The sequence below is a fragment of the Copadichromis virginalis genome, linkage group LG7, assembly GCF_057382275.1.
Source record: "Copadichromis virginalis isolate Kocher_CV1m ecotype Utaka linkage group LG7, C_Virginalis_male_GT1.1, whole genome shotgun sequence".
NCBI classification, from domain to species: domain Eukaryota; kingdom Metazoa; phylum Chordata; class Actinopteri; order Cichliformes; family Cichlidae; genus Copadichromis; species Copadichromis virginalis.
Genome location: NC_140624.1, coordinates 21,090,600 through 21,116,443, shown reverse-complemented (window position 1 = coordinate 21,116,443; position 25,844 = coordinate 21,090,600). Strand labels below are relative to the sequence as shown.

Genomic DNA, 25,844 nt, shown 5'->3' with positions numbered 1-25,844 from the left:
GCTGAATTGGTTTGTTAAGGCTGACACTTCTTAATGAGTGAAGATAGTTTGAACTTTAACATAAAAAAAAACGAGTGAGATCATTGTAGCTTTCATTCATGTTAGCAATGTTATCCTGTTTGCAAAAAGAAAAGTAAAAAAAACATAATTGAGCTTTCAATAATATGAATATTTCCAGGTCAAACTGTTTTGTTGTTCATTGCTGAGAAAGTTCTTATTATATTCTGTTAGTGGTGTTGTTTAAATTAGTCTTTCTGTGGGCTGCATTATTTAAAGGTAAAACAAAGAAAATTGATCTTTACCAAAGTCCTAAATGCCAAGAGAGAATATGAACTGACCTGGGACCTGTTGGACTTTCATTTGCCTCTAAAGCATCGAAACACCTGTGCACTGATTCTCCAGAATCAAGTGTTGTATAAGGTTGTGGATGGGAGCATTGACACTGTCACATTTTACATTAAACTTTAAATATTTCCACTATCTGAATAGTTTCAAATGGTAATTTGATAATGAAAATTGGTTCAACAAAAGAATAAACCCACTCATGTACTAGCTTCTGACATCAGCTATTTTTTCTTGATTGAACATTCTGTCTGCTTATGAAACTGAAGGACAGCATCATTGTTCCAAAATGGAAGAAAATAAAAAAAAGTTTATAAAAAATGCAGTAGAAATCAGTGATAATGTGAAATACAAGAACAAAAAATTGCAGAGGATTATGCGGTCTCATTTGGGCCTCAGTGATAGATTAAGCCCCAGCATTCAAAGGCAATGTGTTCAAGGGTGGAAGTGACTTTGCCAAGACACTGTGAGATAAGAAGCTAACTGTTATTAGTTTAATGGGAATGATAGTCTGCCCAAAGCAGTGTGTGCAAGTGGCATGGGAGCATCATTTTTCTTTGCAGTCTTTCTTGCACTGCACTGAGCCTGAGTAGCGGTGAGAGAGCAGCAGCCTGCCAATTGTTTTGTGGGAAATATAAACCACTGAAGACAAAGTATTGCTCATATGACCACTGGGCTAGGTCTAGGTCCAGATCTAGGTCCAAGTTGCCACAGTATTTATTCTTCATTACTATGATAGGCCAGATAATACCTCTGATATCAGTATGGTCTGTGCTAGTAAGCCCAAAGAAACACTAGCCTTAGAGTTAGTATCCAGGATCCCTTCTTGCTGTATGCTTTTCCACTTAGTACATCTGTGGGAGCAATTGTGTCAAAGCTACTATAACAAGGTTCAGAAATGTGTTCAGCAATGATTATGGGTGCTGAGCTGTTCATTAGTTGACTTATCAATGTGAATATGTCATCATTTTTATGACCATTACATATTCCTTTGGTGTACTGCTGTCATCTCAAACAGATTTCATGATCTTGATGGCTGTCATTTTCATGTTGGATTGAAACTCTTGCAACATTATGAGTTTCAATTATTTGTTATGAACATAGTTCTATATCTGAGGATGTCATGCTACAAAACCAAAGCAATCACTCCCTAAACCACACGCAGTCCCAGAACAATATCCTTTACATTGTTAAAGCTTGTTAATAGTGTGCATTACCGCTAAATTATAATTTTGTATTTCTGTAGGTTGCGCATTTGCGAGGGTAAAACTAGATGTCAGTAATGCCAAATCCAATTCTTTGCATATTTGGTTGCTGCCTGCAAGCCCATATTACAATGCTTATTCAGGACCTTGGCAATTCAAAGCCCATTGAGGGACTTTTCCCTTCCAACCTCACTGCTTTCCATTTTCACTGCACCAGCCATTTTACATAGCAGTACAATAACACAAGTCAGGGCAAATGAGTGTGAGTGTGAGACTGAGAGACAATGAGTGAGTCGATGTATGTGCCTATTATTTATGTGTGAGGACGTTTGAGTGACAGTGGGGAGTGTGTTGCCATTTGTAAGGATTAGAAGAATAGTGAGTAAAGAGATGGATTTTAGGTAAGTGCCGCAAAAAGAAAGAAAGAAAAACAGGGCAAGAAAGAAATATTTATGCTTCTTTACTTTGACCAACTTAACAGCCAACAAAGTTTGATGGAAAACAGAGAAGGAAAGTTTATAGGTTTGTAAGTCCTGTTTACTTTGTTTCAAGAGGTTTTTCTTGCTGTTGAGTTTTGCTGTGCTGTTTCTGGGTTCTGGTTTTTTTTTAGCTTTATATTGTTGTTGTTTCTTTTCTGGAAAAGAAATCGATATTACTTTGGAGCAAGTAAGTGTTATGAGATGTCAAATTTGGTCCCAGCCAGGACCAATGCTTGCCTAACATATCCCCCCCAAAGAGTTTCTGGCTGCTGCATTTTGTGGCACACAGCAAATGTGCAAAGGGTTTCTGCCCAAACCACAGATTCCTGCTATACCCAAGTATTTTTTGCACGGTTGTAAAGTTTTAAAAATAGAAAACAACCAGCAAATGCAGATTTGTAACACAAAGGAAAATAAGCAATACTCCTAAAGATCTTTAAAAAATAAAAACTCCATCTTTCTAACTATTTTTGTATTTCACGGGCGTATCATATACTAATGTGCTATAAAATAAAGCCACTTTGTGAGACTGCTGTTGTATGAATAAATAAACCCAGCTTGTTCCCAAAGTCAAGAGTGCTGCAGCACATTTAAAAACCAGAAAATTCCCTTGGGACCCACCCAATATTACATCTTCACTCGAATCAAAATACAAGATAAAGCACTGCATTTCCTTGAAAATTTCATTTTTTAAAAACATGATCAATTGCTAATACTACTCAGTCAAGCGTTGAGGCCAATGTGTGACCCACCTGCCAACCCAATATCACGACAAAGTGTGTAACAACAGAAACGCCCGTCCACCGTGTCAATTTCACACTTTGGTCTCCAAAACATTGCAGCAAAGGGAGCTATTTTACATGAAAATAATCACAGGAAAGCGTTTAGCAGACATTACTGTCACATTTACACGTAAATACATATTAGCCCCCTAGCTTAATCGATTCTGACAATTAAGGACCCGGAAATATCCTTAGTACGTTTTTTGCTCACCACCGACTTCGTGTCTTAAAATATATTATCTCGCCCTGCTGGTAATGCAACTTCTTCACGCATCTCCATTTCAGATTTTGGAGAGGCAAAGCGTGAAATGGACACAGCGGACCAACATGTCTATTGCACGTTTTGCTCTGATATTAAGTTGACCTGCCACTGCAGTAAATGAGGACCATGAGTAATATAACAAACTAACCTCCTATTATCAGTTTTAATTTACAAACCAACCCTCACAGTCTCTTCCGTTTATCCCAGTCTCTGGGTAGAGGGAAGCTGGAGTCTATCCCAGCTACCATAGGGCAGGAGGTGGGATACACCCTGGACAGATGGCCAGTCTGTCGCACAGCCAACAGTAAATAAACAAATATATTTAGATAAATATATAACTGTACCAAGTTGTAATTTCAACCTGAGTTTTTGTTATTATTCCTGCAGTACCTTGGCAGCCCACCAGGTGAATACACATGTAAATACACAAATCAGCCACAACTTTAAAAACCACCATGGGCGTCCCATGGCTGGCAGGGAAAGCTGGCAGTGGATCATTTTGATCCTGTGGGTTACAAAGTGAGAGTCTAGAGTCTAGATCAATACCATGGGCTCTTTGTCCTGTTTCTTGAGTCTTTTTTGAACAGCTCTTGTGAAATGAGGCAATGTCCAGCTAAGAGAGGCCACTGTCATTGGGGAATGCCATCACCATGTGGGTGTGCTTGGTCTGTAGCATCCAGATGCATGAAGGTTTCCCAGCAGACAATTGCGCAGCAGTGAAAGATTCAACTACTTGTTGGCATCTTAATATTTATCTGTTGTTGCTGAATGGATATATGATCACACGCTAAATGGTTAGCTGCAACTCATAATAAGAGTCAATCTGCCTTTTGAAAAAAGAAATACCAAAGGGACCAAAGACTGAAAAACAAACAAAAACAACAAAAATAAAAGGCTGTCGGCAACTGGTGAATTCAGTTTTCACTTGATGTTGAAAACAGTTAAGATTTCATTCCCAAGTTTTCATTTGTCTCCTACTGTGAAGGAAAAAAGATTCTGAACACCAGAATTTAATTTGGCAACATAAATTAAGTCAGAGTGAAAGTTATTCTAGCTTGCAGACACAATTCATGATTCATTCTCAAAAATATATTTCTTTATTTCTGTTGAAATAGTGACTCTTAAAATGATGCCAAAGACTGTATCGGTATCAGAATTCATTGGGGGGCCAGCCTTATCAATAGTTACCCAGCAAGAATGACAACCTTGAAACTTGCTATACAAAGCCACTCACCTATCAAGAACGATTGTAGCATAACAAGAAAATGGTTATTTTATCATCTAATCACAGAGTCATTCATCTTGCAGTGTCATGATTATCCACCTGACAGAAACCCCTCACACCAAGTATAAGAGAAGATTAAGGACAAGCATGCGTGCCAGTGTTGAGGAACACAGCTGAACAAATTAATTATTGATGGGATCCTTTCAAAGTCTGTGGCGTCACTAGGTATCCATTGTTACCTCTGTTGTTGTTTGCAGCTCTTAGCAGGGCAGAGAGGATGGAGACGAAGTAGAGAAGAATGATATATATCGCCTCTCTCCTCCCGCCTATGAGGTGCATCATGTCACAGTCAAATGTTCCCTTTTGGAATCTAATTTTCTCTGAGTTTTATTCATCTAATAACACAGTGAGCATGTTTGACTAGTACTGCAAATCTGAGTATAATCGTGCATTTACTTATTAATTTTATTTTACTCATATCGATCAGCTGATGAGTAATATATATTGATGAAACATGTCAAGCACCAGTACACAAAACGTATTACAATTGTTTATTTTTAACTTTATATCTATAGGGAAATATACTGTCAGTTCTAGGGTAGTGATCTGGAAAGAAAAAGCCCCTGTCTAACAGAATGGTTTTATAGCCAGGCAGCGTGGAAATAACTCTAAAATACTGGCAAAATTCCTTCTACTCATTGCAAGGGTACCTTGGCCATGCGTGATCTGCTGCTGAAGACATTGACAAGTAGCTGTGGTGCCAGAATGGCTTAAGTTCCTGTGCAGAGTTGCTTTAGGCATGCAAAAGTGACAGATTTCAAGACTGCTGGACAAATATTTTGTGTGACTTTGTCATAGTGTAAGCAGATAATATAGGGTACATTATAGTTTTTGAAATCGAAGTTAAAATCTAAGTCCTAAAACTCTTCAAAATAGGAATAACTTCATTTTATAGCTTACTTTAAAGACCTTTTGCAGTTAATGTACACAGACGTAAACACCATCAAAATCATATTTCAGTTACAAAATATTCTATTTTTTACTGTAATTACACCTCAGCTAATCACAAAAAAAATAAGTTAGTGCCTTCCTAGTATGTTCATCAGTGATACGAAACCAACCAAATCATTTAACACCAGCATCCAGTACTCAAAGATAACAGGTAGTTCAAGAGATCGTTTGTAAGAATGGAACATGATTTTCTGTGATACAGAAATTAATTAATCTATTTGGTCTCATTTATTTGCCAAGACTCATTATGGCAGAACAGAATCCCAGCAATGATAGACGCTGGTGCTGGTGAAGATGGGGACTTGGATGGGTTCTGATTGAGCAGGGTGAGGCAGAGATGGGGAGGAGGTGGCTGTACAAATGACAGACTGGAAGACAGAAGAGCACTGAGATTTAAAGCACATGGGTTGGAGCTGATTGGCTCACTGAAGGTGGGCAAGAGAATGATTGGTCTTGAGTAATGATGTCAGCATTGACTTTGACAGCGTGGGAAGTGCAGTAAAGAATAGACTAGCAGGTGGACATCAAGGAAGTGGCTAAATGGGTGGTTACAGATCTTCTATACTGAACGCATGAATAAGTTTCATCATGAGCACAAAATTGAGAAAAACTAGAAAATTGAGAAAATTGCTGAAAAATCTAAATTTCAACAATTTATTTTTGCCATGCTAACAAACATGCTAATGTTCAACTTTATGGCCACTCGAGGTTAGACAAGATTAATGTGACTCTATTTCTGAAAATGAATTAAACACTCATAATTGTGTTTGTATTATATGCACATAAATATGTGTGTGTTTTTCCTGAAACAATGTAAAATCCATTGTTTTGGTTTTTGGTTTACATTTAAGACCATTCATTATTATCATCATTGCACATCTCTGTTGCTTGTGGGGCTCGCACACAAGAATTTCACTCGCATGTGCTGTGCCAGTGTGCCTGCACATGTGATGTGACAATAAAAAAAAAAGTGATTTGATTAACTCATGGGCACAGTACTTTGCAAGTTTTCACCAATCAGTGAGTTAAGGTCCTATTGTTTATGACATTGATAAAAGTTTTTAATGATATATATATAATTTTTTAAAATGGGTCATTGGTAAGGGTTACACCTAACAGCAAAGTAAGGATTCATAAATGGAACATGTCATGGCAGACAGTGCAAGCACCATGTAAACTTACAGATGTCTATGGTGAATAAGTCCGATTTTGCAGTCGAACATAGAAACATACCAAATGTTTAAACTGAGATATTTCGTTATTTTGTGAAAATTTTTAGCTCATTTTAAATTTCATGACAGCAATAGAAAAAAAAGTTGACACAGGGCTTACTACTGTAGCATCCCCTCTTTTTGTAATGACACACTCTAAACATCTGGGAACTGAGGAGACCAACTGCTGGAGTTTTGGTAGAGGAATGTTGTCCCAGTCTTCTCTTATATAGGATTCTAGGTGTTCAGCAGTGTGTTTCCTTTTCATATCTTTCATTTCATGTGCAAAATATTTTCAGTTGGTGAATAGCCTGGACTGCAGGCAGACCAGCTAAAGCCATGAAGTTGTAATAGCTGCAGTATGTGGTTTAGCAACGTCTTACTGAATGCAAGACCATCCATGAAAAGTACATCATCTAAAAGGGAGCATAAGTTGCTCTGGATCATGTTAGCATATGTTTTTTTTGTATGATAGATTTCTTATCCTGGATCCTGGACAGTGTTTACAGACAGTGACTTCTGGAAGTGTTCCCCAGTCAAAGCAATGGTTTCCATGTCAGAATCATGCCTGTATTTAATGCAGTGCTACCAGAGGGTCTGAAACCCATGAGTGTCCAGTATTGGGGTTTTTTGGCCTTGTCCTTTGCACACAGCAATTCTCCTGATTTTTTTGATATTGTGTTACTGCAGAGAATGAAATATTCAGAGTCTTAGCAATTTCATTATGAGGAAGGTTACTCTGAGATGGCTCCGCTATTTGTAGATGCAGTTTTTTTTTTCCAGATTAATAAGCCTCTGCCCATCTTTCCTTCTGAGAAACTCTCTAAGTTGCTCTTCCTTCCTTCTACCACTTCCTTTTCCAGCCTTTTGTTGCTCTGTCCCACTTTTTTACTCAGAGAGTGTGGCGACATCAAATTCATAAATACCTATTTTTCAGTGACACAGTAAAAAGTCTCAGTTTAAATATCTATTTTTTTCTATGTTTTGTTGTGAAAAATGTGATTACAAGAAATCACTGCGTTTTTACACAGCAACCCTTTTTTTGATTGGGGTTGTAATTTTATTTTCCAGTTTTAAATCACCTACCATCTCTAAGTGATTGTCCATAGACTCCGTTTAAAAATCACAGGAGGTAAAATATCAGGTATGTATTAGGGAGCATACTGCACAGACTGCCTCATGGAAGAAGCAGTGTGTTGTGAATGCCTGTGTATGTTTGACTGCAGTACCCGAAGCCCACAGTGCCATCAGGCCTTTAAAAAGGGAACTGCTACTTTCTCATAGACTCCCTTCCTTCCTCGTCTCACGTTCCCTTTTGGTTTCCACTTCTTTCTCAGACACATATATAATTATATATAACCGTATTTTCCATGACGTTTCGGTGAAGCATTTGCACGTTACAAAGGTGTCGCGGACAAATTAGGTTCAGTTTACCCTCAGAATATATTGCTGCTTTATGTCCCATGTGCCCGTGTGCGTCAACGTTTCTGTGCGCGCCAGAGGAGAGGCTGAAATCTGGAAAGACATATCTGGACATATAAGGAAGGTTAACAAAACGCGTGGGGTCTAAATGAATATACCACTAAATGGACGAATTGCGTATGTGACGTGATAGAACACGGCACACACGCCCAGGCAAACACACAGCTTTACCACACACACTTGAGTAGGACACCGGGCAGAGTGCGTTCCGCTGATCATCTCCGTCCCTCCCTCCAGCAATCGGATTGCCTGTGCCACTGACGACAGCCAGTCACACAGTACCGAGAGTGTGCTGTGGAGAGACTGCATCAGGGAGCTGTGCGCTTGGATCGGGAGCAGTGCGTGGGAGTTGTTCTCTACCTGCCATTTGCATTCCTCCTTTATTCTCATCGGACGAGTTCGGGCTCACAAGGAGCCCCATTACCAAGGGAGGATCGCGCTGTATGTGCGCGTTTGTGTGGGTTATCTGTTTTAACTACTGCTATCGTCTCAGAACTGCAGCAGTGCCGTTTTGGAGAAAGTCGTTGGAAATCAGCAGGAAACGGCTGCCTGGTGTCTGTTCTCCCTTGTCATCTTTTAAAGCTATCTATCAAGGAGATGGACTTGAGATAGTGCGTCTCAGTTTAAGTGTTGGTGGCTGGGAGTTGCCGTCGGGAAGAAATGCGAAAGGATGCTTGGAAGCAGTGAGGGCTACAGCAGGTGAGTATTTGGTTAATAAAGCCAGTGAAATAAAATAAAATAATTTAGGAAAAACTGTTTTTAAAATCAATCAATCAATAAATAAATAAAATAATGCAGATACATTTCGGTTTCCGTGCTTATGTCACTGCGGTTTAATGTGGGGTGAGGCCAAGATTTTAGAGAGGTGGATAGTATGCAGCCAAACCCTGGTCTCCCCCTGGCTACTTTGAAGAAAACATCCATCAAATATGTGAATTCTAGTGCGCTAGTGGCGACATCAGTTCATAAGAGAGGTTTATTTGTAACTCCAAGGAGCGCTTTCCGATGTCAAATCAACAATATACATATACACATATATTCCTGCAAGTCCCAAATGATAAGGACAGAATTTGTTGACAGGACAGAAAAGCAAACGGGGACTTGAGTGTGATTAGGCGCGTCCTCTGCAGGTATCAGAACATCCAATAAAGACACATTCCAAATTCATTTAGAGTTTTGTTATCGGTGCACATTTTAAATCTGCTTTTCTGCTCATTTCTGCGTGTGCGTGTGCTCGTCGGAGAGGACGAAAGCTTAAAGCATTAATCAAATTTAATTGTCCCGCGAATGTGTGCGTGTGTGTGTGTTTGTGTTCGTGAGAGAGAGAGGCAGAACATGGACTGTGTCTGTGTGTGTGTGTAGGGAGGTGAGTGAATTGCAAAATGTTATCTTCATCTAGCCTTTATTTGACCACGTATAGGCTCTGCTGAGATAACATTTGTCATTGTGTTGAAGTGTGAGGCAGTCGTGATCCTCCCTCCTATGCCATTTTATTCATCTGCAAAGATGGCTATCTGTTAAATGGGCAGCGTATAAAAAGCAAGCAGGCTTCTGCAGCGGTGTGGTGGTGCATTTGTTTTTTTCTTTTTTGTGAAACGACTTGGGACTCTTTGTTTTCAACTAGACTACAGACGTGGGATCTATATATAGCACCAATTGCGACGAAGCAGTCCACAAGATGAAACTTGTGCGTTTATGGTGCCACACTCCATCTGTTGTTTGTTATTAGAGGCTGCATTTTTAAGGAATGTGACAGCGGCCCCTGAATGTCTTCCCGCTTTATTGTGCAGGACAGCCTATTATAATGTGTGTACTGTTATATGCATATAATTCTCACAAAAGCTGTTGAGGCAGAGCATCAGAAGACTCTGTGATGCTGTGCCTGCAGACATTCATAAAGTGCTGTAGCTCTATTGGTTATAAATAGCCGGAAGGAGCGGACAGCCAGCTCGAACAGGAGCAGCCTCCAGTCGTTCCATCAGCAGCAACAGCAGCAGCACAGCTTCTCTGGCATTATCTGGGCGCACAATCTAACGTGATAGATAGGGGGTACACTGAGATATCACACAGCCACAAGGGTGTGGCACCTGTATGTGTGTGGGTGAGTGGGGGGCTTTGGTTGGATGGTCCGATGTGCTCTCCCTATCAAGGTACCTTTGTTTGCTTCTTGGACTCAGTAATGACATTAGAGTGACCCCATTACAGTAAGTGTTTTTCTGTTTTGTTTTTTTTATCCTGCCCTGTGGTTGTTAATTTCATCCCCAGGCTTAAAGCCCTATTTCTGTCATGTTTTACTGTTTTTTGTTTTCATTGATGATTGGCACACTGCTGACTCAATCATAGCTGCTTTGCAGCAGTTAAGAGGCTCCTGAAGTGTGTGATCCGCTTTGTCCAGACGCCCCGGCTGCCTTCATTAAACAAATGTGCAGCCACTGACCTTGACTATCTACATTTTTTCAGTAGGATTAACCTCTTTGCCCTACAGTACAGTAGGCTACAACACACATGTAGAAAACGCTCCTCTCCATTCTGGCCTACAAATTCATGCTGCTGTTGGCATGCAGTATTGAATTACAACGTGCTGATCAATGTTTGCAATAAGCTAAATCTCTACATAGCGGGCAGTATAATACAGAGTATCAGATATCACAGGAAAATCTTGATCCTCGTAACACCATTATATTTCAGTGAAGAATGGTTATGTCTTAGTAGCCCATGCTTGAAATGTAACCAGATCTAGACAGAGAATGGAACAGTAAACTAATGAGATCAGACTGAAATATGTGTGCAGCATTATTCATTCATGGTAGAGATCAGCCTCATCATAGACAGCAGACTGGGACAGAGAAGCAGTCAAGACAAAGTGGGTGGTGATGGTGTGGACCATGATGTTAGTGTATGATGACTGATCACAGGCTTGCTTTCTCACAACACATTAAGTGACCAATAGTGAGTGGATTTATGATGTGTTAACATGTATCCTGGAGACACTCATCCTGGGTGTAAAGCTAACACCTACTGCATTGACAAGGTGTTTATTAGCTCCCAGTTGTGAGGCCATGGTGCCCACATAATGCTAGGATGGCAGCGCTGAGACTTTTCACATGAGACTGCAATTACGTTGTTTTTATAAGCCCCCGGCTGTCGTTCCACTTTTTGCCCGAGGCTGGGTGGTGTGGTTATAAAAGATCTGTAGTGGGATCATAGTGGCTATTTGATGGGAGGAGGAAGCATCTTGTTCACATGTCACTTTTGTCCTTGGCTGATATCTTTAGAAGTGGGTAAGGAGAAGGAACAGCTATATGTGCTGTCAAAAACTCATGAGCATTTTTATTCTCGCTTTTGTAGTTCCAGCAGTGCAATCACTTTCATGTAAGTATTTCCATCAATTGGGAAAGTGTCCCAGACAGCATAGCAGAGGTGCTGAAAACAGCTCCTCAACAGTGTCAACAGCAATCTATTTCTTTTCTTTCCCATAAGGCTAACCTGCCCAAGTCAAACGCAACTTATGAAATGCAGTGTAATTTTTTTTATAATGTAGCAGCTGTCTGCCATGTAGGGGCTGTGTCTCATTGCAGATTTAAACTACTTTTATGTGTTACACTCTGTGTTTGTGTTTCTTTGCAGTTGTGCACATATTATATATTTACTGGTCTTGTGGTGGTGCAGTGTCAGGGTTTGTTAAAAAACTCCAAAAAGATAAAGAAGCACATGTTTAATGTGTTACGTTACTATAAAAAACGTTCTTTAGAATATCTGTTAATTTATTCTGAATTTCTACAATTCTTACTGTAAATGATTCGCTGTTTAAAGATATTTGAGGATATGTGGCCCTTGCTGTGCCCTCAAGTTTACCACGATAGGGCGATTGTTATGCCTTTTGGTCAAAGGTCAGTAGTTAGTGCATAGTCTGATTAAGTTACATAAGCAAAGTGATAAATAAGTTCAAAGTTAAGAAATATTCTAAGTAATTCATGCTAACAACAGTTAAAATGTATGGATTCGAAATTTGCTCAGAGTGAGACATCGTTATCACAAGCGATCTTCGTATTGTATGTGCGGAAACGGGAGCGAGGGAGCGCTCGGTTCATTCGCATATCTTTGACGTGTTTTCTCCGTATTAAAAGAGTGAACGAGTTCATGTACACGCTTGTACCTTGGGAAACGTTCGTCTTTGTGAATATTAATGTGTTAAGAAACAACTTTTATATGTGTTTACCTGGAGTGAACTGCTATGCTAATGTAACGCACGTGTTAAGCTAGGCTAATCTTTAAGTTTGTCATTAGGATGTGTATTAGCTAGCAATTTATTTTCACTTTCTGTGTATTTCAGTTACAAATAAGAAATAGCAAGGAGAAGCCTTGAGAGAGATAAGGTTTTAAAGGATCTTCATTAAAAGCAAGAAAAGCAAGCCTTGTGTGGAAGATCTCGTCTATTTTGTTCGCTAGCTGTCTAGCTTCACATGGTCACGTGTGGTGAGGGCAGCATAGCGATCGTGGCTCAAGAGTTGGGAGTTTGCCTTGTAATCGGAAGGTTGCCGGTTTGAGTCCAGGCTTGGCCAGTCTCGGTAGTTGTGTCCTTGGGCAAGACACTTCACCCGTTGCTTACTGGAGGTGGTCGGAGGGCCCGGTGGTGCCACTGTCGGGCCAGCCGCGCCTCTGTCAGTGCACCCCAGGGTGGCTGTAGCTACAATGTAGCTTGCCATCACCAGTGTGTGAATGGGTGGATGACTGGTTGTGTAAAGCGCTTTGGGGTCCTTAGGGACTAGTAAAGCGCTATACAAATACAGGCCATTTACCATTTTAGTGAAAATGGCTTTCACTGTGTCGCATCTGATTTCACATTTGTAATTCTAATTGCATTGCCCTTAATCCTGCGATGGTAGAAACATTAACGTGATTATTGTGCACACTAATCCAGAATTTACACCAGAATGGAAACCATTTATTTGTCACATCACAGATACCTGTCACAAAGCTGCAACTACCATACACTTAATATGCAGAAATGCACGGGTTTCAAGTCTTGATGTGTGAATTCTAACAGACAATATTCACATCCTGCTGTGACTTGGCTTTTACATTAATATTTAACTGCATGACATATCTTTCATGGCTCATTGCAATCAAAAGCAGGAAACTAAAGAGAAAATTAATGCAAATAAGCAGCCAATGGATGCTTTAAAACTCGGATAAGCAACATATTTTTGTCGTCTGAGAAAAAACACCCCCAAAAAATTGGATATTGCATTTTGTTTGCATACTGTATTTCAAGTGACCTGAGAGGGAATGCAGGGGTGTGGTTTGTGCAGTTCTACATACAGTAAAGTAGCATAAAAGCAAAGTATCTGAAAAGACTGGGGTTTTAATTTTTTTTTAAGTCTGAAGTCAGGATTTACTTATTTCCAGAGTGCATGAAGCACATGTTTGTGCCCGTGTTAGTCAGGTGGGAGAGGTTTAGAATGGAGGGGGGCAGATACCTATCAAATTCAGGCTGTTTTAGATTTCTGCCCACTGCTTACTCCTTAGATGTCCTTAAAATGTCATTGTAGTGTACAGTCTTGTTAGAGGCATGTCAGAGGCATGTGTAAATGTCATGCATTTACATTAGCCTGTGGGGTTCATTAACATTTAAAGAATTCGCGTTTGAAAAAAAAAATCAGACAAGTGCAGCTAATTCTGATCTACTTCACAGCGGTGTGAAAAATGGCTTTAGGGAAATTCTCCAAAGGGGCTTTCAGAGAACCATTTTGTGCTTGTGTGCGAGATCAAGGTCTTCACAAAGAGGTGGGATTTTGAATGGCAACAAGCAGTCAAAATTGATTGCATGCCTACCATCAACTTTTATTAAAAATTTGGATTTCAATAACAATTTAGCCTTTATTGATGCCAGATGAAGCTATTGGTCAAAGGTTTGTATTTGCTAAGGATTTTTACCAACCCTGTGGAGTGGAGTCATGAATGATGAAAGAGTAATGAAACTCTGTTGCCAAGAAGGCTTAAACACTCACCTCTTGGATGACTGCGTGTAAATGCCACTCTCCTAAACTGTTAGTGGGCTCTAAATTATGTTGACTGAGTGAGCTGATGGCCTAAGACTGACAGCTTCAGATGGGACTTTGGGGTGAAAACACCCGATCAGAAGTCAGTCAAGGTAGCCTCAGCCATTGAAAATGTACTCCATAGTTTCACTTATTTACAGCTTATAGTCATATGGTAAACAGGTGATCTAGTGTATAGCTACGCTGTGCACTATATATACTTTTATGGAGAATAATGGTTACATTTTAGGTGTATCAGCAGGCCACAAAACACACTGAACTGGGATCATCGAAAATGTGATGTTTTTGACATGTAAATTCCCTGTCCGTCGTTTAAGCCGTCTTCCCTTCTTTTCCAGTTGTAGACAATGGATATTATTGACCCATTTGATAATGTCACATGCATTCATGGCTGGAGTTTGAATAAATGGTGTAGCAGCGCTGATGATTACTATTGTGAGGCAAAATTACAATATGTTGCATCTTTATATTCAAAGCAGCAATTCAAACAGTGCTATTTGGTGGCAATTTGAAACACAATTGTGATACAACAGCAGCTCCACTTTCACAGCCTCACTTGAATGGAGCATATGATATTTTTCATAAGTGGGAACAAGATTTGTGTTTGTGCCCCACCTCCCTGATGTAATGGCTGTTAAAATAGCCCATTGAGATTCAGAGTTCAGAGTCCGGTGTTTAGGTGCAGTGCTAGTACTCTCGACTCTCTTCCCTCTGTCTAGTAGGCTGACTGAGGAAGTACTTAGAAACAGAGTTGTCATTTGCACCCAACCTGCTACATGTCTCCTGTGATTTCAAATTGATGTAGTAGCGTAAAAGTCACGTCTTCAAAAAAAGAATATTTTGGCTAGTGCTGAGCTCATTTAAACAACAATACAGATCTTCTTTTACATTATGGTTGGGCAAATGGTAATCAGTGATTGGCAGAGTTCATTGTTGGTTTTTTAAGGATGTTTTTTAAGGATTGTTTTGTGTGTAGTTTTTAGCTGAAAAACTGGATTTAACTCAAAGCATAATTGCAGTATAGCAACATGTGGTGGTGGTGCCTCCTTCCTTTTTGTTGTGAAGTGTTGAGAGTTGTACACAAACACTGATTCACCAGGTTTGACTGACAGATGTAGTGCCATGCAGACCCTGGTATTGTATGACAGAGTACATGTGTATGAGTTCATAAACTATGCCAGAGCTTGTGCTAAGAAAGAGCCATGTGCTGTTATCTTTTTACCAACAATATTGTGTAGTAAAGGTTTTCCCTTTATCTGATAATGAAGCCTTTAAACTGTCGGTATTGTGCATTTTGACATGGAAATAGAGTAGATACAATACAATCTAATAGGTTAGTTCTGGTTAACTGGTTGTTGAACTGGCTGGTTGGAAAATGTTGCCATATTTTTCAAAGCTACTTTACATTGAGATAGTGAGCTCTGAATAAGGTGTTTCTGATTTTGCATTGTTTTTCTTTGTATTTGATGGGCCTTGACAAGTTAAAATCACCATTAAAAGCCACTAATCCCATTAGGATTCATTAAGAAAGTGACACCTTAGTGCCAAAGTATAGAGAGGTTATCCTCCATGACACATGGATTAAAGTGACTCAAGATAATTCAAGTATTTTAATGTGCTTCAAGTCCATTATCCCTCCCTTTCGTGAGATCAGTGAAGCTGCTTTTTATCCATTGACAGTCTGTTCCCATTCATCATGTGATTCAAGAAAACAGGGGCCTTGCTTTGAGGTATAAGGGGGAGCAGCTTTTAGTTCCCTAAAAGCTCCCCTCGTTCATCTCTTTGGTGCTCTACCTCCATCTTACTCTTTCAGTTTAACTTCCCTAAAAGCTCTCTCAGTCTGGTTTGTCTCTCCGTTTCCCTTCCTCACTACGACTTTCTTTTACCCTCTGGCTGTTAACAGAGAGCGAGAGAGAGAGAGAATAACCGAACAATGTAACAACGAACTGCTAATATTGTTGAAGGAGGATAGGGAAAGTGCAGGGAGGAAACAAGAGGTCAGATTTCAGGTTATCGACCAGACTGAGTGGCATGAAGAGATGTTGTTTTGCTAGACACGAAGAGGCAGTAATAATCCCACCTACAGTTAGACTCCTGCACGGTGCTGTCTCGCATCTCGTAGAAATTCTGAGACTTTGCATTCACGTTTAAATCTTTTTCAATCAGACCCCGAAGTCAGTTGACATGTAGGATACTGAAAGTCTATCTTTAGCAGGAAAAACGCATATAAATGTTGCAGTTTGGCATTTTAACACCGTATTCTGATGTGACAGACAGTTCAGCAGCTGTTTCCTTTTAGTCCTTTAAGCCTAAACATGCCGGAAGTCTAAAAATGATACAAGAGAGAAATCCAGGATTTTCAAGGTGGACTTGTTTTATTTTTAATTCTTTTTCCCTAGACATCATTATTATTTTCTTTAAATAAAGACACTCTCACAAGCTTTATGGTTTTGATAATATTTTACATCTGGAGCATGTATTTTAATTCCAGTTTCTGCCGTTCTTCAAAACTGAGGGAGAGAAGAAAGGTCAGTTTAACTGGCAAAATGGTGACGGTAGCATGCGGGTGGATGGGGAGGGTGAGACTGATGAAAGAGCCGTGCAGCGATCAAAGATGAGAAAATGAAATGGCATTTGACCTTGTCGGATGCCGGCGTGTGTTGCGCTGCCACAGAAGTGCAAAGTAGTTTGGGAACCTGTGGGAATTAGGAGGGGAAAGAGATCAGGTCTGAGGAGCACTGATGTGGTGTGAGAGGATGGTCCAGACAATTTAACCCACACATCTCATAACTGACTTAGAAAACAGTGCAAAAGGTGAGCAGAAATGATTTTGATGAGAAAATGAATAAAATTCAAATACATTCGAGAAATAGACGGGATCATTTTCATCTCACATAATTCTTACTTTTGAGATTAGAACATTAAAACCCTTTATCACCCAATTATCATGTATGCCACTCATCTTTTCAGCTTTCAAAAACCACTTGAATTTTGTCTCTAACACAAACGGTAATGAAGTTACGTAGGTTTAAAGACCTTGAAAAGTGGGCAGAAGGTTAAAAAAATAAAATAAATTATAACAGGCTCTAAAAATTAAAGAAGCTAGTGTTCCCTTTACCTGTGACAGACAAAAAAGTCATCATCAGAGGTTCTGTCAAGTTAATCAGATGACTAAAAGTTAATTTGGTTATAGATGAATTAACTTTTTGAATGACTGATTATTTATTTTGCCTGTAAAACAGCATTGTAACAACTTGCTACAGTTTGTTTTTGTCAAACACATTTTAACACTAATAATAAGTGGAAATACAGTGAAAAGTAAAATTATGTATATGAGAAATGTCCAGTACAGTTAACTGGTTATGAGACCGTTTCCGTTTCAAATAGTGAATTAACATGTCATTAAAATCTGCTGTGGATTTTTTTTTTCCACAGCGGGAAAATGCTTATTGGTTAAGTAATGGCTCATCTTATCTGATCCCTTCAGCTGGTTCTGTAAATAAAAATGTGTTTCTCAATCCAGATTGAACATATAAAGTGAATAAAAAAAACCCCAAAAAACAGGATTTTACAGCACAGTTGGCTTCATTTCAGCAATTACATGTCCTCTGTAAATGGCATACAAGTTACATCACGACAAGAATAACATGACAAGAGTACAAAGATGAAATTCTAAAACGTGTGTCCACAAGCGTCTGCCTGTCAGCGTGCTTCAACATAGGCACTGCTCTTTGCAGGGAAACAAAGAAAACAGACAGCCATTCTCATTAATTAAGGCATGAGCGGCAGAAGGGATCTCACCTCCTAACTCTACAGATTGAGGCTGGATGTGCTTTGATATCAGTTGCACTCAAATATAATGAGGCTTTCTTTTCCTAGTGTTAAGATATATTAATCTACGTATAGTGTACATGAAATTCTACAAATTTAAGTCAGTTGTAGGAGTTATTATTTAATAATAAGAAAACGAAAGGAATCTGGTGCTAATGTCTGTAACTTCTTCGAAGAACAAGCATTGAAGAGGTTTGCAGTGTCTTTGCCAACCTTAAAGCCATCTGCTATTACTGTACTGGGTCACCTTGTCATTGATCCATGTATAGCATGTGAAATACCTAGATTGTCTTTCTGAAAGTAAGATTTTGTTCCCTCTAGTACCCCTAGGATTAGCAGAAGAATAGAGATGTGATTCTCTTTCTTTTCACTATCTCTATGACCTCGTCTTACTACACAAAAGCAAAGATATGGAATGGGAGGATACAAGGACAGCTCAGATGAGTAATTTTGCCTTTAATTGCTTGAACCTCCCCAGAGTGCTATTGCTTAAGTACTCCAAAACTGTTGTTGTTTTCCTCCACATAATCTTTGTTTATATGAAGGTCAGCATTTTTCTCTAAGCTTCTTATGAGAGAATTTGGAGCAGGTGGATTGTTCAGAGAGATGAGACAATGCTCCCCTGCTGGAGTTGAGAGTGAGAGCGATCTGCCCCCTTTTTCCATCCACCGCAGTCACTTTACAAAGTGTCTTCCCAGCCCATCTCAACCATCTTATGCGCAATAGTCTTTGTTTTATTTGGGGGAGAGGGTTTCAGCTTAGACCTCATTTCTCAGTCTATATCAATAGCGTCATTATGTGAGGTTTTATCTGGCTAATTAAGGCTTCATCTTTCTGGGCAATCTCTCAGAGGACATGGATTAAGCTCCCCTATCTCTGCTCTGAAGCCACTGTGGGGATGACCAGACCTGTTCAATCCTTCGTGGATTGTGGCTAGAGAGAAAACAGACCAACATTGTAGCTGTGGCCATCTAAATAGAGTTTCTTTTCCCAAATAATGCAGTGAATTGCTACTATTAGCTTTAAAGTTCATGTGTAGTTTCATGTCAACTGATACAAACAAGCCCATCCACCTCTGCGTTCTTTAAAATGAATGTGCGTTGAGCCATCATCTCAAAACAAGAGGAAAATAGAATGAAGTGTTGCATAGATTTTAAATTAGAGATAAATGAAACTGTGTGGTTTTTGTTTTGTTATTTTAGGGAGAGGCTAGTTCATTGTGTGCGTTTGCTGGTAAAAGACTGAAGACTGAACGACTGGTGAATCATTTTGCACGTATAAAAATAGATAAATGATCTAATACCATTTTAGCTGTTCAATTGATAGCCATCCATTCATGGTCACTAATTACAGTAGGCTAAATCATTTATCTTATGTGAACAAGGTTCTCCCACTGGTATGGCATAGGTTCTTTTTCATGGTGCTAGAAATAGCAAATAAACTCCCCATTGTGTGTCTTTCTCACTGTTGATGTTTTTCCTTTTTTGCCTTTGCTCCACAGAGTATGGGTTATCAGGATAGAAAGCTCTACCTTAACAAGTATATGTTAACATCCGTCCCATCTGTGGTGAAGGGATCAGATTAATAGCAATGTCCATCCATCCATCCATTCGCTTCCGCTTATCCTTTTCAGGGTCGCGGGGGGCGCTGGAGCCTATCCCAGCTGTCATAGGGCGAGAGGCAGGGTACACCCTGGACAGGTCGCCAGTCTGTCGCAGGGCCAACACACAGGGACACACAACCATTCGCACTCACATTCATTCGAACGTTCACACCTAGTGACAATTTGGATTATCCAATTAACCTATCCCCACAAGCTGCATGTCTTTGGACAGTGGGAGGAAGCCGGAGTACCCGGAGGGAACCCACGCAAACACGGGGAGAACATGCAAACTCCACACAGAAAGACCCCGGCCTGGTGTTGGAATTGAACTCAGGACCTTCTTGCTGTGCGGCAACAGTGCTAACCACCGTGCCACCGTGCTGCAATGTAACAAAGGAATAATAAAATGGAGCTTAAGATTTTATGGTTTATTTTATGGTAAAACTGTAAGAATAAATGTGTTTTCAGGGCAGTGTATAAGATGTCAGGTGTATTTATCAGGAGAAAGCTGCATTGTTGGTCTAATCAGCTGTAGCCTTTTGACAATTAATTTAGAGCCATCTAGAGTTTGCTTTGTCTGCATAGAGAATCAAATGATTTGTTTTATTCAAAGCACTGATCCAGAGTCACTGGTTTCCAGTGCAAAAACAGTACTTAATGAATATCAAATACGCTGTTGCTCTGAGTTCCTGCTCATTAAAGTTTAGTACTGAAAATGACCAGATGAAAGTCTGCATCAACACTCATTAAAACAAATGCCAGAATTCCCTTCCCATATAAAGAAACTGTTAATAGGGAAACTGCACTGTGCAGATCTGTCACTATTTTGGGAGGTTAAATCTACCATTTGACTTTTCCCATACTGAAAAGGTGAAAAAATACCATTTTTGTCATGCCGCATAAACACAGTCTGCATGAGAGCATTGAAATAACTGACTGTCACAGTTCTTATACCGTACTTCAGTTTTTTGATAAAGCGCTTGTGAGTCAGTGTTTTGTCTGAGCCCTTGCCATTATAGGAAATAAATCCCAAATGAGGAAAATGAAGTTATTTTGCACAGGCAGTTGGTGCATTTGACAGCCATTAATCAAGAATTGTGTAAAAGTAAAAAAAAATCTGTTTCTTTTTGTTTGTTTTAATTTTTAGTGTTTCCATTGAAGGTCAAATTGTATCTACAATCTTGTACTTTAGGACTTTGCAAATGAACACACTAGGTCTCAAGTCAATGAAATCCTCTTCTTCATGATGCTATACAGAAATGAAGATCTAAAAGAACTAAGCCATTTCAAAAAAAAAAAAAAAAAAAACCTGAGCCAGGGTTGAGGACGGGGAAACAGCTTATTACCTATTTTCGTTGAATCATATCACAAATATGATGGCGAATGTGAACTGTAAATACTGGAACTAGATGGAAGCCGTGGGTGACAGATTCTGTGATTATTGCTTTTGTCTGTTTGTTGCTCGAGTTATACGTTATTGAATAGCGGTTGCTATAGTAGGAATTCAATAATAATTCCTTTTTTAGTTAGAATAAATACAAATTATAGAAAAGAAACATGAGACTTTAAAGCCCCATTATATCCACCACTGCCATGGCCAACAGTGGTACATTCCAAATCCACGTGTTGTTTCATCTAGTTGTATCATGCACTTTTAAATTTTGTGTCTTTGTGCAGGTGCTGCTCCCAAATTGAAGACACAAGTATAGGATTATGTCGGTTTTTCAACACCATTTCAATGATATATTCTTGTAGACGCTTGGAAATTTCCAGAGGGAGATATTGCAACCGCTTTAAAAGATTAGATTTTCTGGAAAAAGCTTCTGATTCTGACTTCTACCACTGTACTAGCACTTATGGAAAGGTTTTATTAAAATATGGATTTTAAAGGTCACCTTTATGATGGTATTTTGTAATTTAGAGATGAGATACCCCTGTAGTATTTGAGATAGAAAATACAAAGACTTTCGATATACTTTTCCTACATTTCATTATAGATGAAAGTTGATAAGATTATGTATTATTTTGGATATTTAACAATGACACGATAAAGATATTGGAGAACCAAAGAGATCATCAGTCAGCTCCACCTTGCCAATACATAAAAAGAAATCTTAGGCATTGGGAACTATCTCAAAGTACGGTGCTTTTTTGCCCCCACTCTAATCCCTGCTGGAAATAGTTGGAGCTACACTGAGACTGTGAGAACAGAAAATTAAGGCAGTTTTGGAAATTAGACATGGATGAAGTACTTTGAACATATTTGAGTATTTATGTTAAGCAATTGCAATCCATCAGCAAACACTAATGTATGCTTTATTGATTAAAATCTTCTGTCATCTCAACTCACGTCAAGCAGTTACAAAGATTTATGGCGTCTTCCTTCCTACCCAACCCTCTATTACACAGTAAGTCTGATTAAGCACACTGTGCAAATTGTGTTGGCAATATCATAATCTTTTTTAATACAGCTAAGTTCATCTCAACTTGACATATATTTCCTGGTGACTGCAAGTTGTAAAAACAAAAGTCCTGACACACAATAATGGGTTTTGTAAACAACTCCTGTGTGGTTGGAGCTTCACTAATATAGGCCATTCCCTACTACATTGTGCAACAACAGTACCCTCTAAAGTCTGATCCCGGTGCATTAGTTGGGGATTTTATGCATGAGGGTCAACTCTCTATCCACTAATTACAGCTCGTTTCCCTTTAAAAGCCGTTATTGTGAGCTGCTGGCACAGCTAAGCAAAAGGGACATTTTCTTCGCCACACTGGGAAGAAAGCCTTCAGATGCCAGTCACAATTAAAGTCAATATAGCCGAGAGCCTCTCCACACTGTGCCCGTCATACTTCCTAGCAGCTGATAAAATATGCCCTTAATTATTCATTACGAGATGAAGGCATGTTTCCATGTTGACTTCTTTAATTGAAGAACCAGTGCAGTTTTCAGTCTATTCGAGGCTATTAAGGCTACGTATTTGGGGAAGTTGATATACTAGTTGTTCCATAAGCCTGCAAAGGAGCTCACCAACAAACAGATTACCCCCACCCGCAACACACTCTGAGGGTAACTGCCAAATCTGCTCACTTCATCTGAGGGAAAAAATTATTCACTCACAAATTTAGTGAGAAGAGCAATATGTTCATCCCCCTCGCAAATCGTTCATTTACCCTCCCTCTAACCTTGAATAAATTTCGGAAGCTATTCAGTAGGGTCCTTATGTTGAATTTTACAATTTTAACATCTTCACCTTCTAAATAACGATTCTTCCCCCATAGCACTACTTGAGGACAGTTTTGATTTGCATAAGTACTGACATTCTCAAATTAAATCATACACTATGTCTTGGCAAATGCTTATGCACCATAGAAGAGGTAAGGGCTTGATTCAGCTGCATAATATTAACCCATCACTCAAGAATGATTAATTCAGAGCAAAAATGTGGATTATTCAAATAGGTTTGGATGTTCTGGCAGGATATGTGATTGAGCTGACAGGGATTTTGTTTGTTTCCAATTCTAAATGTCCTTCAGCTTGCTGTTATCGATCAACTGGTGTATATCTAAAAAGTATATATAAAAAATTATATATATTTTTACAGCTTTATTTTTGAAAACTTTACCTTTTACATCTCAAACCTTTGGATGAATGCACTGTAACGAAACATTAATATTCAAAATAAAACTTTGTGCATAATAACAACAAACAAATGACGAACTCTAAAGAAAGAATATTCAGGATATGAAGTTTCCTTTCAATGAAAATTGGATGGATGGATGATTACATAACCAAATGTTTTCATGGCGTCTGATGAGCATTGGGAGACCTGTTTATTCGCCTAAGCTCATTTGTTTTTTGCACATCATCCTGCAAATTCATTACAAGAATATTGGTGAGATTTCAGTGTTTTTTGCTCATCAGTAGCCAAGGAAACAGTTTCTTTGTTTCTGGATAAGAAGAGCAAATTAGTCCATAACAGACAAAGTGCACCTAAACTACAGGTTATCTCAATTGGTCAGTTTGAGCTCATACTACTCAGTGCATGTTTACCCTATTTTGCAAAAACTCACAGCATGTTTTTCATTCAGCAAATCAAACAGAAGACCTTTTGGGATATTATCCGTGAAACTTAATTGCCTCGAGCACTATTTTGTTTACTAAACCAATGCAAAAGTTGATCAAGAAAAACTTTAATACAAATTCAGTTTGTCTGCTAATAGCATGCTACATTCAGTGGTTATTATTTGCCCTCACATATGAGCTAAAATTTCAATAATAACAACAATAACTCATCCATTTTCTTTTTTTTCCTTTTATGTTCTTTTTCTTCTTCTTATCTAGCTCAATTTCCTGCCTCCTATTCCATTTTGGGCACTAGGTTAAACTTCCTACATGTGCATTTACATTGGTACAGCTGGCTTGAGCTATACTCTCACTGTACTAATACTATTTCTGCTGATTATCATTATTATTTTATTGCTGTTGTTGCCTTCATTGTTAGTCTCTCAGTTTATTTTAACATGATGTAATGAACCACATGGTTACTCGTGTATTAATCATGTATCCATAATCGATAAAACAATTGATTGACTTATTTATGAGCATCAGATTTAAGTTTGTAAACTGTTTACCCCCAATTGAAACAAATAGTGTTTATCCAAAAATTGTATACAGCGATATATCAAGTTCTGCTGACTGTGGAAAAAAAAAAATGGTTCTGGCCCATTGCTTCAAACAGACTTTCTCAAGTACCTCACGGGGCCTTGTTAGTGCAGACTTGCTCTCAGTCTTCCAAACTACACAAAGTAGAACAGGCCAAGTTCAGCTCCAACACTAAAACACTCATATGAAATCAGTATTCTGTATGAAACCTAAAGCCTTGTGACCTTCAGCAGTTAGTGCTTCTTCTACTTTTATTGCAATGTCTGCATTGTTTTCAGTTTGGCTTCTGGAGCTCGGGGTGTTGGCTTCTCCTGTGTTGCTGGGAGAAGAGCCCACGTGTAGATGTGTGCGACCCTGACTTAGTTGCTTCGATCCCTAGAGTCTCTTTCAGCAAAAGAAATCAAGACTCAAAATGGGGTCCACAACATTAGCTAACAAAGTGATAAAGGCTATGTTAAGTGGTTGCCACATCTTTGCTGTACATTTGTCTAATTGGCTAACCATTTGAAAAGTTAAACACACACAAACACACAACCCAAGTTGTTATTTATTGTGTTTCATTCTACGCTCAGTGTTTGGAGGTCAAATAAAATAAATAATAATAATGGATTTATATAGCGCTTTTCAAGGCACCCAAAGCGTTTTACAATGCCACCATTCATTCACTCTCACATTCACACACTGGTGGAGGCAGCTACAGTTGTAGCCACAGCTGCCCTGGGACAGACTGACAGAAGCAAGACTGCCATATCGCGCCATCGGCCCCTCTGGCCAACAGATGCGCTTCCCAACCCCCAGCGCCACGGTCGCCCCGTGATGGGGGGAAAAAGACATGGATAGAGTTGGAATGATATCCACTGAGCTATTTTTTCACTAATAAGTAAGTTTTTATAATCAGTTTCCCTTTTATTCATTTTGAAGTGTTGCTGGGCGGTCTGAACTGTGATATTAGTTATAAATAGCACATCACGCTTTACATTATCAGTTCATCAATATTATATCAGGATCGTCTTCTAACTGTCAGGGCTGATTTAAATAGCTCTCATATCCAAATTGCTAATGACTTCTTCCTAAAGGCCTACACATGTTTTTTCACATGATAGTTTAACTAAGCTCTAAACAGGATAACTATTAAACAACAGACATATCCAAGTGAAGTTGCTGAGTGAAAAATAGCCTACGTTCTTGTTTTTGTCAGCTTCACCGCATTTATTAGATTTTTCTGTTTTGTTTGTCAGTCTTAACAAAATATATGATGAAATAATTTGCCAAATTCAGATAATTGACATCATTATAAGTATGCTTTTAATTAGAAAATGATTTTTTTTAGACCTTTTTGTGTAATTCCTCTAGGCTTAAGTTTGGCTCGTTTCCTTTTATTACGGTAATTGTTTTGGATGCTGTGAAAAACATGTGAGCTCTCATTAGTGAGTCTTATTTGAGTCTTTCCAAAATACACTTTATCTCCTTAAAAAGAATGAACAAAAAAAAAAATCACGATTCTCTGCAGAGAGCTGGCAAGCTGAATAGTTTAATAATGATAGAACATCACGATCCCTAAATTGCACACCAAACACCCAACAAAGAAAAAAGAAAATACACAACAGCCCCAGCTATGGGCCTCGATAAACTAATGTTTAATGAAACATGATTTAAAAAAATTTGACCAGAATCATTAGCTAT

The 25,844-nt window shown here is 39.0% G+C and overlaps 1 protein-coding gene across 2 annotated transcripts in view; it reads left to right on the top strand.

Annotated features, from left to right (window-relative positions):
• lingo1a (leucine rich repeat and Ig domain containing 1a) overlaps positions 1-25,844 on the top strand; it is a 126,999-nt gene that overhangs the window by 90,140 nt on the left and 11,015 nt on the right. The window contains exon 1 of one of the 2 annotated variants that reach the window (XM_085462445.1): positions 8,047-8,698. The exons of the other annotated variant lie outside the window; for it this stretch is intronic. The gene's annotated coding sequence lies outside the window, so the exon portion shown is untranslated. Of the gene's footprint in view, positions 1-8,046; positions 8,699-25,844 lie in introns of those variants that run through there. 2 annotated transcript variants of the gene reach the window in all.